This window comes from Salvelinus fontinalis, chromosome 20, assembly GCF_029448725.1.
Source record: "Salvelinus fontinalis isolate EN_2023a chromosome 20, ASM2944872v1, whole genome shotgun sequence".
NCBI classification, from domain to species: Eukaryota; Metazoa; Chordata; class Actinopteri; order Salmoniformes; family Salmonidae; genus Salvelinus; species Salvelinus fontinalis.
In genome coordinates this window covers 10,504,450-10,518,465 of record NC_074684.1, presented here as the reverse complement: position 1 = coordinate 10,518,465, position 14,016 = coordinate 10,504,450, and the positions used below count along the sequence as shown (strand labels likewise).

Here is a 14,016-nt window from a genome sequence, read left to right as displayed (position 1 = left end):
AAAATATTTTGCTGACCAAGAGTTGTATTTTGAGAGCACTGCGTGACTATGAAAAATAATCTTGCCGATAATAATTGTTGTATAAATCAAATTCAAATCAAAGCACACTTTATTTGTTACATGCGCTGAATACAACAGGTGTACAGTCGTGGCCAAAAGTTTTGAGAATGACACAAATATTCATTTCCACAAAGTTTGCTGCTTCAGTGTCTTTAGATATTTTTGTCAGATGTTACTATGGAATACTGAAGTATAATTACAAGCATTTCATAAGTGGCAAAGGCTTTTATTGACAATTACATGAAGTTGATGCAAAGAGTCAATATTTTCAGTGTTGACCCTTCTTTTTCAAGACCTCTGCAATCTGCTCTGGCATGCTGTCAATTAACTTCTGGGCCACATCCTGACTGATGGCAGCCCATTGTCATGACGTGACCCTCTTTGGGTATAGCGAGTACCCTCCCTCTCTCTCTTACCACCTCTCCCTCTCCCACCTACCAAGGCTCTGTTATCTCAGGTTGTAAATTCCATGAGGAGACTCTCTTCCCCCCCGGCCATGCGGTATAGAGAGAGGGTTCACAGTAGAACAAAGGAACTTATTCTACATCACAGAACTTGAGAACTGAACAATATCCATGTTTTGGAGAATGTGTAAACGGTCGGTGGAGAATTCAGCTACGAACGGTCCATTTTGTTTTATGATTGTGACCTCAGGAAAGACAATCCAGCCACATTACCATAACTCTGTTTATACAGGAGCCTCCATTCTGAGGCTTGCATCTAATTATTGTATAAAATGAATGAGTAAAGATGAAACTATTTGTGAAATTGTGTAATGTGATTTTAAACCGTTAATGTGAGAGGATTGTATTTCTGTTTAAAGTTTCACTAAGTCATTGGCCCACCCCCATGAGCACAGACATCGATCTGGCGTCATGGGAAAGCTTTTCCACAGTTCCGAATAAAAATCCCACCTGGAGAAGCCCACGCGTTTCTCGATTACCGAGAGGGCTAAGGTTTGAGTAGAGACCATGCGTACCTTCAGTATAAGCGAAGGTTGTAATGGTTGTTAAACTCTGAGACTATCGATACCAACAGAATAAGAGCAAATATTCAATACTAATTACTAGTCTGCAGCTAGAATTTGTGTCGACTGAATGCGAAGACCGACAACCGCCGAAACATCTATTCTATAAGAACATTTCTGAATGTTACTCTGAAGTATTCATTCTAACCAAAGACTCCAGGGACACAGAGAAAATCTCGGATGAACTTCCCAACAGAAAAGGACGATTCCAACAGAGATCACACGATGACACACTGAGCGTCAATATATATATTGATTGCAATTATTCCCGAATGAGTGAGCGTTCATGTGCAAAGGATTAGCATTTAAATTATTATAATTATCAACTGTGTAGTGTCTTTTGTCTTTCGCGCCCTTCTCAGTCCCTTTGTCTACCAAGCCGCCCTACCGGATTAGCCCACTAGGGCACATCCCCTATAATTTCCTTGTAACCATACCTACTGTTTGTTTGTTTGTTATGCATTTCTGTGATTATTTAGTTAGTAAATAAATGATTAGGACAAATGATGTATGGATGATTCATAGCAAAGACTGAGTTCGTGCAGATAACCAACAATGTTTGGAATGAGACTAACGTGAGGCAAAGAATAATTCATTAATTAGAAGACTAATTGATCAGATATTAAAATATCTGAAATGTTATATTAGGAAAATTATAACTTTGTAATCTAAATATTTTCCTTGGTGCCCAGACTTCCTAGTTAATTACATTTACATGATTCGTTTATTCACGTAATAATAATTACAGAGAATCGATTTGATAAAATAACAGTCTTCACCTTAATGATGCCAAAGACATGACACCATTCTTGCATAATCAATGCTTGGAGTTTGTCAGAATTTGTGAGTTTTTGTTTGTCCACCCGACTCTTGAGGATTGACCACAAGTTCTCAATGGGATTAAGGTCTGGGGAATTTCCTGGACATGGACCCAAAATATCGATGTTTTGTTCCCCAGAGCCACTTAGCTATCACTTTTGCCTTATGACAAGGTGCTCCATCATGCTGGAAAAGGCATTGTTTGTCACCAAACTGCTTCTGGATGGTTGGGAGAAGTTGCTCTCGGAGGATGTGTTGGTACTATTCTTAATTCATGGTTGTGTTCTTAGGCAAAATTGTGAGTGAGCCCAGTCCCTTGGCTGAGAAGAAACCCCACACATGAATGGTCTTCTCCAGACAAGATTTTTTCCGGATGCCCCAAACAATCGGAAAGGTGATTCATCAGAGAAAATGACTTTACCCCAGTCCTCAGCAGTCCAATCCCTGTACCTTTTGCAGAATATCAGTCTGTCCCTGATGTTTTTCCTGGAGAAAAGTGGCTTCTTTGCAGCCCTTCTTGACACCAGGCCATCCTCCAAAAGTCTTTGCCTCACTGTGCGTGCAGATGCACTCACACCTGCCTGCTGCCATTAATGAGCAAGCTCTGTACTGGTGGTGCCCTGATCCCGCAGCTGAATCAACTTTAGGAGACGGTCCTGGCGCTTGCTGGACTTTCTTGGGCGCCCTGAAGCCTTCTTCACGACAATTGAACCACTCTTCTTGAAGTTCTTGATGATCCGATAAATGGTTGATTTAGGTGCAATCTTATTGGCAGCAATATACTTTCCTGTGAAGCCATTTTTGTGCAAAGCAATGATGACGGCACGTGTTTCCTTGCAGGTAACCATGGTTAACAGAGGAAGAACAATGATTCCAAGCACCACCCTCCTTTTGAAGCTTCCAGTCTGGTATTCAAACTCAATCAGCATGACAGAGTGATCTCCAGCCTTGTCCTCATCAACACTCACACCTGTGTTAATGAGAGAATCACTGACATGATGTCAGCTGGTCCTTTTGTGTCAGGGCTGGAATACAGTGGAAATGTTTTGGGGGGATTCAGTTAATTTGCATGGCAAAGAGGGACTTTGCAATTAATTGCAAATCATCTGATCACTCTTCACAACATTCTGGAGTATATGCAAATTGTCATCATACAAACTGAGGCAAATTAATATTTGTGTCTGTCACGATCGTCTTCGGGTGAAAGAGAGGACCAAGACGCAGCGTGAAATAAATACCTTCTTTTTAATAGAAGAAGAAACGAACACGAACACTAATACAAACTAGACAAAACAACCGTGAAGCTATCAAACGAAAGTGCAGACACAAGCAACTAACGTCAAGACATAGACAATTACCCACAACCTACCTAATGCCTATGGCTGCCTAAATATGTCTCTCAATCAGAGACAACGATAGACAGCTGTCTCTAATTGAGAACCAATCCAGGCAACCATAGACTTACATAAACACCTACACTGAACACAACCCCATGAACTACAAAACCCCCTAGACAATACAAACACCCTAGACTAGACAAAAACACACAAACATCCCCCATGTCACACCCTGACCTAACTAAAATAATAAAGAAAACAAAGATAACTAAGGCCAGGGCGTGACAGTGTCATTCTCAAAACTTTTGGCCACCTTACCGTGAAATGGTTACTTACAAGCCCTTAACCAACATTGCAGGTCAATAAATAGAGTTAATAAAATATTTACTAAATTAACTCAATCAAACCAACATAACAATAACAAGGCTATATACATGAGGAACCAGTACCGAGTCAATGTGCGGTGGTACAGATTAGTCGAGGTAATTTTTAAATCGACTAGATAATAAACAGCAAGTAGCAGCAGTGTAAAAACAAAAGGGGGTGGTCAGTGTAAATTGTTTAGTTCAGTGGTCTTATGGCTTGGGAGTAGAAGCTGTTAAGGAGCCTTTTGGTCCTATATTTGGTGCTCCGGTACCGTTTGCCGTGCGGTAGCAGAGAGAACAGTCTATGATTCTGGTGACTTAAGTCTTTGACAATTTTTTGGGCCTTCCTGTGACACTGCCTAGTATATAGGTCCTGGATGTTAGGAAGCTTGGCCCCAATGATGTACTGGGCCATACGCATTACCCTCTGTAGTGCCTTACGGTCAGATGCCGAGCAGTTGCCATACCAGGCAGCAATGCAACAGGGCAGGATGCTCTCGATGGTGCAGCTGTAGAACTTTTTGAGGATCTGGGGACCCATGCCAAATCTTTTCAGTCTCCTGAGGGGGAAAGGTGTTGTCGTGCCCTCTTCACAACTGTATTGGTGTGTTTGGACCATGATAGTTTGTTGGTAATGTGGACACCAAGGAACTTGAAACTCTCGACCCACTCCACTTCAGTCCCGTCAATGTTAATCGGGGCCTGTTCGGCCCTCCTTTTCCAATAATCCACGATCCGCTCCTTTGTTTTGCTCACATTGAGAGAGAGGTTGTTGTCCTAGCACCACACTGCCAGGTCTCTGACCTCCTCCCTATAGGCTGTCTCATCGTTGTTGGTGACACTGTTGTGTCGTCAGCAAACTTAATGATGGTGTTGGAGTCGTGCTTAGCCAAGCAGTTGTGGGAGTACAGGAGGGGACTAAGCACGCATGCGTGGCAGATGTGTTTTTGCCTTCCCTTACCACCTGGGGGCGGCCCGTCAGGAAGTCCAGGATCCAGTTGCAGAGGGAGGTGTTTAGTCCAAGGGTTTTTTGCTTAGTGATGAACGTTGAGGTCAATATGGTGTTGAATGCTGAGCTGTAGTCAGTGAACAGAATTCTCACAATGGGTGTTCCTTTTGACCAGGTGGGAAAGGGCAGTGTGGAGATTGAGATTGTGTCATCTGTGGATCTGTTGGAGCGGTATGCGAATTGGAGTGGGTCTGGGGTTTTTGGCATGCTGGTGTTGATGTGAACCATGACCAGCCTTTCAAAGCGCTTCATGGCTACCGAGGTGAGTGCTATGGTGCGGTAATCATTTAGGCAGCTTACCTTCACTTTCTTGGGCACAAGGACTATTGTGGTGGTCTGTTTGAAACATGTAGGTATTGCAGACTCGGTCAGGGAGAGGTTGAAAATGTCAGCGAAGACACTTGCCAGTTGGTCCGTGGATGCTTTGAGTACACGCTCTGGTAACCCATCTGGCCCTGTGGCTTTGTGAATGTTGACCTGTTTAACTTCTTATGGCTGCAGGGGCAGTATTGAGTAGCGTGGATGAAAGGTGCCCAGAGTAAACGGCCTGCTCCTCAGTCCCAGTTACTAATATATGCATAGTATTATTAGTATTGGATAGAAAACACTCTAAAGTTTCTAAAACTGTTTGAATTATGTCTGTGAGATTAACAGAACTCATATGGCAGGCAAAAACCTGAGAAGTTCCACTTCCTGTTTGGATTTTTTCTGGGGGTGCCATATTTTCAACCAAGCTCTCATTGAAAATACAGAGAGATATGGATGGGTTTTCACTTCCTACGGCTTCCACTAGATGTCAACAGTCAATAGAACTAAGTCTGATGACTCTAATGTGAAGGGGGGTCGAAGGAGACAGAAATTAGTAATCACTGCCATGAGGTGATTCAACACGCGCGTTCACGTGAGAGGCAGCTCCGTTCCATCTCTCAATTGAAGTCGATGTAATTCTCCGTTTGGAACGTTATTCAAGATGTATGTTAACAACATTCCAAAGATTGATTCAGTACATCGTTTGACATGTTTCTACTGACTGTAACGGAACGTTTGGACATTTCGTCACGTTATAGTGGTCGCGCTTTGAGACTTTGGTTAGGGTGTTTGGTAAACAATTCGAAAGTAGCTAATTTGACATAAATAACGGATATTAACGAACAAATCAAGCATTTATTGTGGACCTGGGATTCCTAGGACTGCATTCTGATGAATTCATCAAAGGTAAGGAAACATTTATCATCAGCAAGTAGTCACAGAAAGCATACAGCGATTTTCCAACCAAAGAGAGGAGTCACAAAAAGCAGAAATATTGATAAAATGAATCACTAACCTTTGATATTCTTCATCAGATGACACTCCCGGGACAACATGTTACACAATACATGTATGTTTTGTTCGATCAAGTTCATATTTATATCCAAAAACCTCAGTTTACATTTGGCTTTGCCTCCAAAACATCCCGTGAATTTGCACAGAGCCACATCAAATCACAGAAATACTCATAATAAACATTGATAAAAGATACAAGTGTTATTCACAGATTTAAAGATATACTTCTCCTTAATGCAACCACAGTGTCAGATTTCTAAAAAACTCCACAGAAAAAGCAAACCATGCAATAATCTGAGTACGGAGCTCAGACGACAAATCAACCCAAAGAGATATCCGCCATGTTGGAGTCAACATAAGTCAGAAATAGCATTATAAATACTCACTTACCTTTGATGATCTTCATCAGAATGCACTCCCAGGAATCCCAGTCCACAATAAATGTTTGATTTGTTCCATAAAGTCCATCATTTATGTCCAAATTACTCCTTTTGGTTCGCACGTTCAGTACACAATCTAAACTCACGACGCGCGGGCAGGTCCAGGCAAAAGTTCAGACGAAAAGTCATATTACAGTCCGTAGAAACATGTCAAACGAAGTATAGAATCAATCTTTAGGAAGTTTTTAACATAAATCTTCAATAATGTTCCAACCGTAGAATTCCTTTGTCTTCAGAAAAGCAATGGAACAGAGCTCGCTCTCAGGTGAACGAGCGTCACGAGCTCCTGGCATTCTGCCAGAGCCCTGACTCATTCCCCTCTCATTCAGACCCACTTCACAGTAGAAGCATCAAACAAGGTTCTAAAGACTGTTGACATCTAGTGGAAGCCTTAGGAAGTGCAAAATTACCCCATAGGCACTGTGTATTCGATAGGCCAAGAGTTGAAAACCTACAAACCTCAGATTTCCCACTTCCTGGTTGGATTTTTCTCCGGTTTTCGCCTGCCATATGAGTTCTGTTATACCCACAGACATCATTCAAACAGTTTTAGAAACTTCAGAGTGTTTTCTATACAAATCTACTAATAATATGCATAGGCAGTTTACTCTGGGCATGCTTTTCATCCAAACATGAAAATGCTGCCCCCTATCCATAACAAGTTATGGCATTATACAGCTCATTGAGTGCGGTCTTAGTGCCAGCATTGGTTTTTGTTGGTAAATTGACAGCTACGAATGATATAGGTGTGAACTCTCTTGGTAGATAGTGTGGTATACTGCTTATCATGAAATATTCTACCTCAGGAAAGCAATACCTCGAGACCTCTTTAATATTAGACATCGCGCACCAGCAGTTATTTACAAATTGACACACAGCCCCCGCCCCTCGTCTTACCAGACGTAGCTGCTCTGTTCTGCCAAAACACAGAGAAGCCAGCAAGTTCTATATTATCCGTGTCATCGTTCAGCCATGTCTCGGTGAAACGTAAGATATTACAGTTTTTAATGTCCCGTTGGTAAGATAGTCTTAATCGTAGAGCGTCCAGTTTGTTTTCCAATGATTGCACATTGGCCAATAATACAGAGGGTAGTGGTGGTTTACTCACTTGCCGACAAATTCTCACAAGGCACCCAGACCGCCGCACCCTATATTTCCATCTTTTCTTAACTCAAATGACGGGGATTTGGGCCTGGTCTCCGGGAAGCAGTATATCCTTCACGTTGGACTCATGAATAACATTTGTCCAGTTCGAGGTGAGTAATCGTTGTTCTGATGTCCAGAAACTCTTCTCGGTCATAACAGACGGTAGCAGCAACATTATGTACAAAATGAGTTACAAACAATGTGAAAAAACAAACAAAATAGCACAGTTGGTTACGAGCCCATAAAACGGCAGCCGTCCCCTCCGGCGCCATAAGACTTCGCTGTACCGTTGTTTCGGAGTGCCCTTGAGAAACAATAGAGTGCAGATTAGTTTGAGGCATGGTTGCACCGTTACTTCAGTGAAAATGGCTTGCTTCTCGCTCAACCAGATTAAAAGATCTGACCCATATTACCAGAGCAACATTTTTATCCTCCTAGCGGATCGCCGGGACCATAAACAATGTCGTGGGCTGTGGTGGAAAAAGTGGTGGGAAAAGTACCCAACAGTCATAATTGAATAAAAGTAAAGGTACATTTGAAAAGTAAAATGCAACAGTACTTGAGTAAAAGTTTTAAAGTATTTGGTTTACAATATACGTAAGGATCAAAAGTAAAAGATAAATCATTTCAAATTCCTTATATTAAGCAAACCATTTTTTCTTGTTTTTTAATTTACGAATAGCCAGCAGCACACTCCAACACTTAGACAACCATTTAAAAACAAAGCATTTGTGTTTCATGAGTCTGCCAGATCAAAGGCAGTTGGGAATGTTTTCTTTATAAGTGCGTGAATTTGACAATTTTCCTGTCCTGCTAAGCATTCAAAATGTAACCAGTACTTTTGGGTGTCAGGGAAAATGTATGGAGCAAAAAGTACATTATTTTCTTTAGGAATGTACAGTATTGGAGTAAAAGTACAGATATCTAAAACAATGACTTAAATAGTACTTACATTTTTTTACTAAAGTACTTAAAACCACTTTGTGCTATAATAAAACGACTTGAGCGTCTGTCTACGTCGTTAAAGGGATACTTCGGGATTTTGGCAATGAGGCCCTTTATCTACTTGCTCAGAGTCAGATGAACTTGTGGATACCCTTTTCATGACAAAATCTCGACATCCATTCAACCATTTGTTCACACTTTGCTCAATCAAGTTAGCTTTTTGGCTAGAGCTAAAAACCTGGTAACTTTATTATATCCAAACATTTTTGGGCAATAAAAGGTGGTGAATGAATGAATGACAAAACTCTTGCAATGCATGAATGAGAACTCTTGCATGTTGTCATCACAAACCTGATGTTTTTAAAGAGACAGTGCTGTCACTTACGTGAGGAGAGACGGACCAAGGCGCAGCAGATGTTGAGTTCCACATATTTATTATAAAGTGAAACATAGCAAAAACAAAACAATAAATCAATAAACTAACAACGAAACGTGACTACGTGGTGCACATGCACAAAACACAAAATAATATCCCACAAACACAGGTGGGAACAATAACTACTTAAATATAATCCCCAATTAGAGACAACGATTACCAGCTGCCTCTAATTGGGAATCATACAAATCACCAACATATAAATAATAAACTAGAACCCCACATAGAAATAATGAACTAAAATACCCCCCAGTCACGCCCTGACCTACTACACCATAGAGAAACAAAGGCTCTCTATGGTCAGGGCGTGACAAGTGCACAATTTTCAATGTAATGCATCTCAATAGGAAAATAGTGCTTTTACACAAGGTAGAAACCTAATATTCCACAAATTACTTTGTAATTTCAGTGACAGGTATTTGTATCAACATTTTAGCTTTTATAATAAATGTATGTATTTATAGTGTTACATATTAGTTTCCAGTGCTTCTAAAGTAGCTAGAATTCATATAGGCCCAATATAGGCTGAATCTCAATCAGTTTAACTTTTTAAAGTGCTACCAATTAAACATTTCAATTTAGAGTCCTGCCTGTGCAGAACCAGCAATGCATGTCTGGGTCAATCTACACTCCTAATAAAAATATTCCTGTAGATATTTTTCTATTATCTTCATATTCCTGCGAAAAACATGCTGCACTGTAAATGACGCTGAGATAGATAGAAGCGGTCAAGTGACAATGTAGCTGTAAATCATCTTAAAACAAGACATCTTAATGAAAGTGACTGGTGGTGTCATTACATGGAGTGTGACTAAATGTGGATTGAGGGAACAATATCCTATACAATGTGGGGGTATAAATTGTGAACACATAGAGTTGTTGTAATGGGAACTTACCTGTTAGGGAGGAGAGTGACTGAAAGACCACGAGCTCTCCTAGAGTTTCACAGATTGTGATATCAGCAGACGAAATTAGATATGGCGGGTGCAGTGTAATAGTATTGGCTCGGCCCCAAGGGAAGGATTGCGTATCGCCGTAATGAATTGCAGGGGAGGGAGTCCCTGGGCTTTGCTGCTCCATGTAAACACCATAATGGAAATATATTGGATTTCCTTTAGGCTCCATGCACTGGTTAATTGCCAGATTGACAGACCAACCTGAGATCTTTATCCAAAAAACCACCTAGAATACAGAGTTCCCTTCCCTAAGTGAACAGCCAGCAGAGGCATCCTCTGTGTATGGTTCCTCTTTTTGGTCCCTTTTCTGAAGTTTATGAATATTTCACGCTCGTGTTTGTTTGTGTTTTTCTTTTAGGTGAGAGCGTAACCCGATGAAGTATGATACATGTATATCACATGCAAGGGAGAGCAATTGCCAAGAATTTTCTGGACGAGGAGAACGAGACATACCTTGTTTACTGCCGTCAAGGAGGCAGAAAGGTCAGTGCTCTTTGTTATACCATAAATTACTCTACCTCACTCATGTTTGAACAAGAAATTTGTTTTGAAATAACATGTTCACTCCTGGATTAGTCAAGATGAACATTATATAACAGTCTAGCCTGCCTATGTTGGCTTCAGAGGTGAACAGCAGTGCAGTGGGGAATCGGGCTAATTTCTTTAACTAATTTAACAGAACTTTGACTAAATACCCTGGATTTACGTAGAAACACACCTAACCTCCCAGTGAGATGTTGCCAACAGTCAATGCTACCTTCTAGCAGCAGACAGTGGCGCCAATTAAGTAATTTAACTTTACTGTAACTACCCTAGATGTGTGTAGAAATATAGTAAATATCCCAATGTGATGTTGCTACCTGCCAATGCTACCTCCTAGCAGAGATTCCATTTCAAACTGACACTGATCCACCTCTGAAAGCCGCAAGGCACTAAGAATGGCAGCAGACGAGCAGAGCAATGTTGGTGAAAAGTTTCCCTTTGTGCTGTGTCACTCATTAGAGACTAGACAGACACCTGTCCCATGGCTAACACAATCCCATTAGTCCAGGCTAGGAGTGGGAAAGGGTCAGACAAAGACACAGCCTCATCTTTATTTTATTCCTTCGACTGAGAGTCTGTGTGAGTCTGATTGCTCTTCACTCAGAGTGAGACGTGTCCTCCATACGCAACCATGGCCCAGTCCATGGCATTAATTGTATGTACCACTACCATAGATTTGGCTGCGTAGGTTTTTCTCCCAAGGTTGACGATTCCCTCTGGTTTCATCTGTCGTCTCCCAGGACATACAGATTTATTTGGGTAACGGCGCTAAAACGGTGTAATTGCCATCTGCATTGAATAACAAATTGTTGATTGCAGATGCTACCACGGCTGCACGTATGTGGTAGCACCCGGGTAATGTGTTTGTCAGGTTTCTCCCATACCGGCCACAGCTGTTTTATGGCTGTGAATTCACTGAGACAGAGATGGGGATGTTTACAAAGCCAAAGATATCCTGCCTTAAAGCGCAGAGCCCAGGGCCTTGAGTGCTGCTGGAGCTACACTAGATACCCCCTAAACTGTATCCTGTCTGTGGCTGGCTGGATCTCCCTGGAGGTATATGCTTTTAACCTTGACTCACTCCCCGTTCCCAAGCCAGTTGGCAAAATAAAGGAGGAAGGAAGGAACACACAGAGGTAAATTACACACATTTGACCACTCTCACTAGACAGGCCACTGGAGCCTGGGGAAATTAAGCTCCACTGATAGTCTGTACTGTGCTTTATCAAACAGTGGTTATCGGTCTTTATATTCATTAGGACTCCATTTGTGGCTGTCCTGTTGTTGTGGCTGTTGTTACTGGTCACAAAGCATTTCACACTTCTTCACCATTAAGAAAATCACTAGATTTGAGATTGATTTGCCCGGCTCAATGTTTTAGCAATCTCAATATCCCAGCTCCTCGGTTCTGTCCAACTTGGGGTAGATTAAAGGAGGATTGAGAATGAAGAAACAAGCACCATGATATACAATGATCTTTTGGATAATTAAAGGGCCTAGAAACACTTCAGAAAGTAAAGAGATGTCTTCAATTCACTAATACTCAACATGTGCATTGAACATGGAAACATCTCTATTTTTTTTGAGAGATTTTGATCTTGAACAATGTTTATTAGTGGTATGGGTAGCGCCATCATGCATTGCTATAGCAACGACTGCGTCATTGGCAGTGATGAGCAAATGGTGACTTTTGGCATGGGGACTGAAAGTGAATGTTGCCCTCTCCTCCACTCTCGTCAAACTTCGCTCTGTCATTGAGATCAGGACAACAATGTTAAGGTAAGTAACTGATACAATCACTTTTATGTTGGTAATTAGAATATTTACATTTTAGAGTATTTTTTCTGATTAATAAGATTAACTTCTGATAACAGGCTGAGTAGACAGTCAGCCGAGTAGACAATCAGCAAGGAAGCTAGCTGGTTAGCCTAACGGTACTTGATTTAGCTCGTCTTGTCTTTTTTATGCTAATTATAATTATTAGCTAGCTAGCTAGATAACTATGTAGCTAGATATCTCTTTAGGTGTTTGTTATCTGTGACATGTTGTATGATTCCTAAAATAGTAGCTAAGCCAAGCTTTTTGACTGGAAGGTAATTGTTAATTATGTATTATTGTTATGTACTATTAGGACTATATACCTGCATTCGGAAAGTATTCAGACACCTTGATTTTTTTAAATGTTGTTACGTTACAGCCTTATTCTAAAATGTATTAAATAGATTTTTTTCCCTCATCAATCTACACAAAATACCCCCCAATGACGAAGCAAAAACAGGTTTTTAGAAATGTTTGCAAATGTAAAAAATTTAATAAAAATTGAAATATCACATTTACATAAGTATTCAGACACTTTATCAGTACTTTATTGAAGCACCTTGGGCAGAGATTACAGCCTTGAGGTTTCTTGGGTACGATGCTACAAGCTTGGCACACCTGCATTTGGGGAGTTTCTCCCATTCTTCTCTGCAAATACTCTCAAGCTCTGTCAGGTTGGATTGGGAGAGTCACTGCACAGCTATTTTCAGGTCTCTCCGGAAATGTTAGATCAGGTTCAAGTCCAGGCTCTGGCTGGGCTACTCAAGGACATTCAGAGACGTGTCCGAAAGCCACTCCTGCATTGTCTTGGCTGTGTGCTTAGGGTCATTGTCCTGTTGGAAGGTGAACCTTCGCCCCTGTCTGAAGTCCTGAGCGCTCTGGCACAGGTTTTCATCAAGGATCTCGCTGTACTTTTCTCCATTCATCTTTCCCTCATCCCTGACTAATCTCCCAGTCCATGCCGCTGAAAAACATCCCCACAGCATGATGCTGCCACCATCCATGCTTCACAATATGGATGGTGCCAGGCTTCCTCTAGAAGTTATGCTTGGCATTCAGGCCAAAGAGTTCAATCTTGGTTTCACCAGACCACAGCATCTTGTTTCTCATGGTCTGAGTGTCCTTTAGATGCCTTTTGGCAAACTTCAACTGGGCTGTCATGTGCCTTTTACTGAGGAGTGGCTTCCATCTGGCCACTCTACCATAAAGGCCTGATAGGTGGAGTGCTGCATAAATGGATGTCCTTCTGGAAGGTTCGCCCATATCCACAGAGTAACTCTGGAGCTTTGTCCGAGTGACCATCGGGTTCTTGGTCACCTCCCTGACCAGGGCTCTTGTACCCCGATTTCTCAGTTTAGCCGGGCTCCAGCTCTAGAAAGAGTCTTGGTGGGTCCAAACTTCTTCAATTTAAGAATGATGGAGGCCACTATGTTCTTGGGGACCTTTAATGCTGCAGACATTTTTGGTACCCTTCCCCAGATCTGTGCCTCGACACAATCCTGTCTCAGAGTTCTACGAATAATTCCTTCAACCTCATGGCTTGGCTTTTGCTCTGACATGCACTGTCAACTTTGGGACTTTATATAGACAGGTTTGTGCCTTTCCAAATCATGTCCAATCAATTGTATTTACCATAGGTGGACTCCAATCAAGTTGTAGAAACATCTCAAGGATGATCAATGGAAACAGAATGCACCTGAGCTCAATTTCAAGTCTCATAGCAATGGGTCTGAATGCTTATGCAAATAAGGTATTTATAATTTATAAATTTGCAAACATTTCTAAAAACCTG

The 14,016-nt window shown here is 41.4% G+C and overlaps 1 protein-coding gene across 2 annotated transcripts in view; it reads left to right on the top strand.

The window, feature by feature from the left end:
* The window catches only part of LOC129817278 (leucine-rich repeat and fibronectin type-III domain-containing protein 2-like), a 259,863-nt gene that overhangs the window by 146,012 nt on the left and 99,835 nt on the right, over positions 1-14,016 (top strand). Inside the window, exon 2 of one of the 2 annotated variants that reach the window (XM_055872372.1) lies at positions 10,222-10,346. The exons of the other annotated variant lie outside the window; for it this stretch is intronic. The gene's annotated coding sequence lies outside the window, so the exon portion shown is untranslated. The remainder of the gene's footprint in view (positions 1-10,221; positions 10,347-14,016) is intronic. 2 annotated transcript variants of the gene reach the window in all.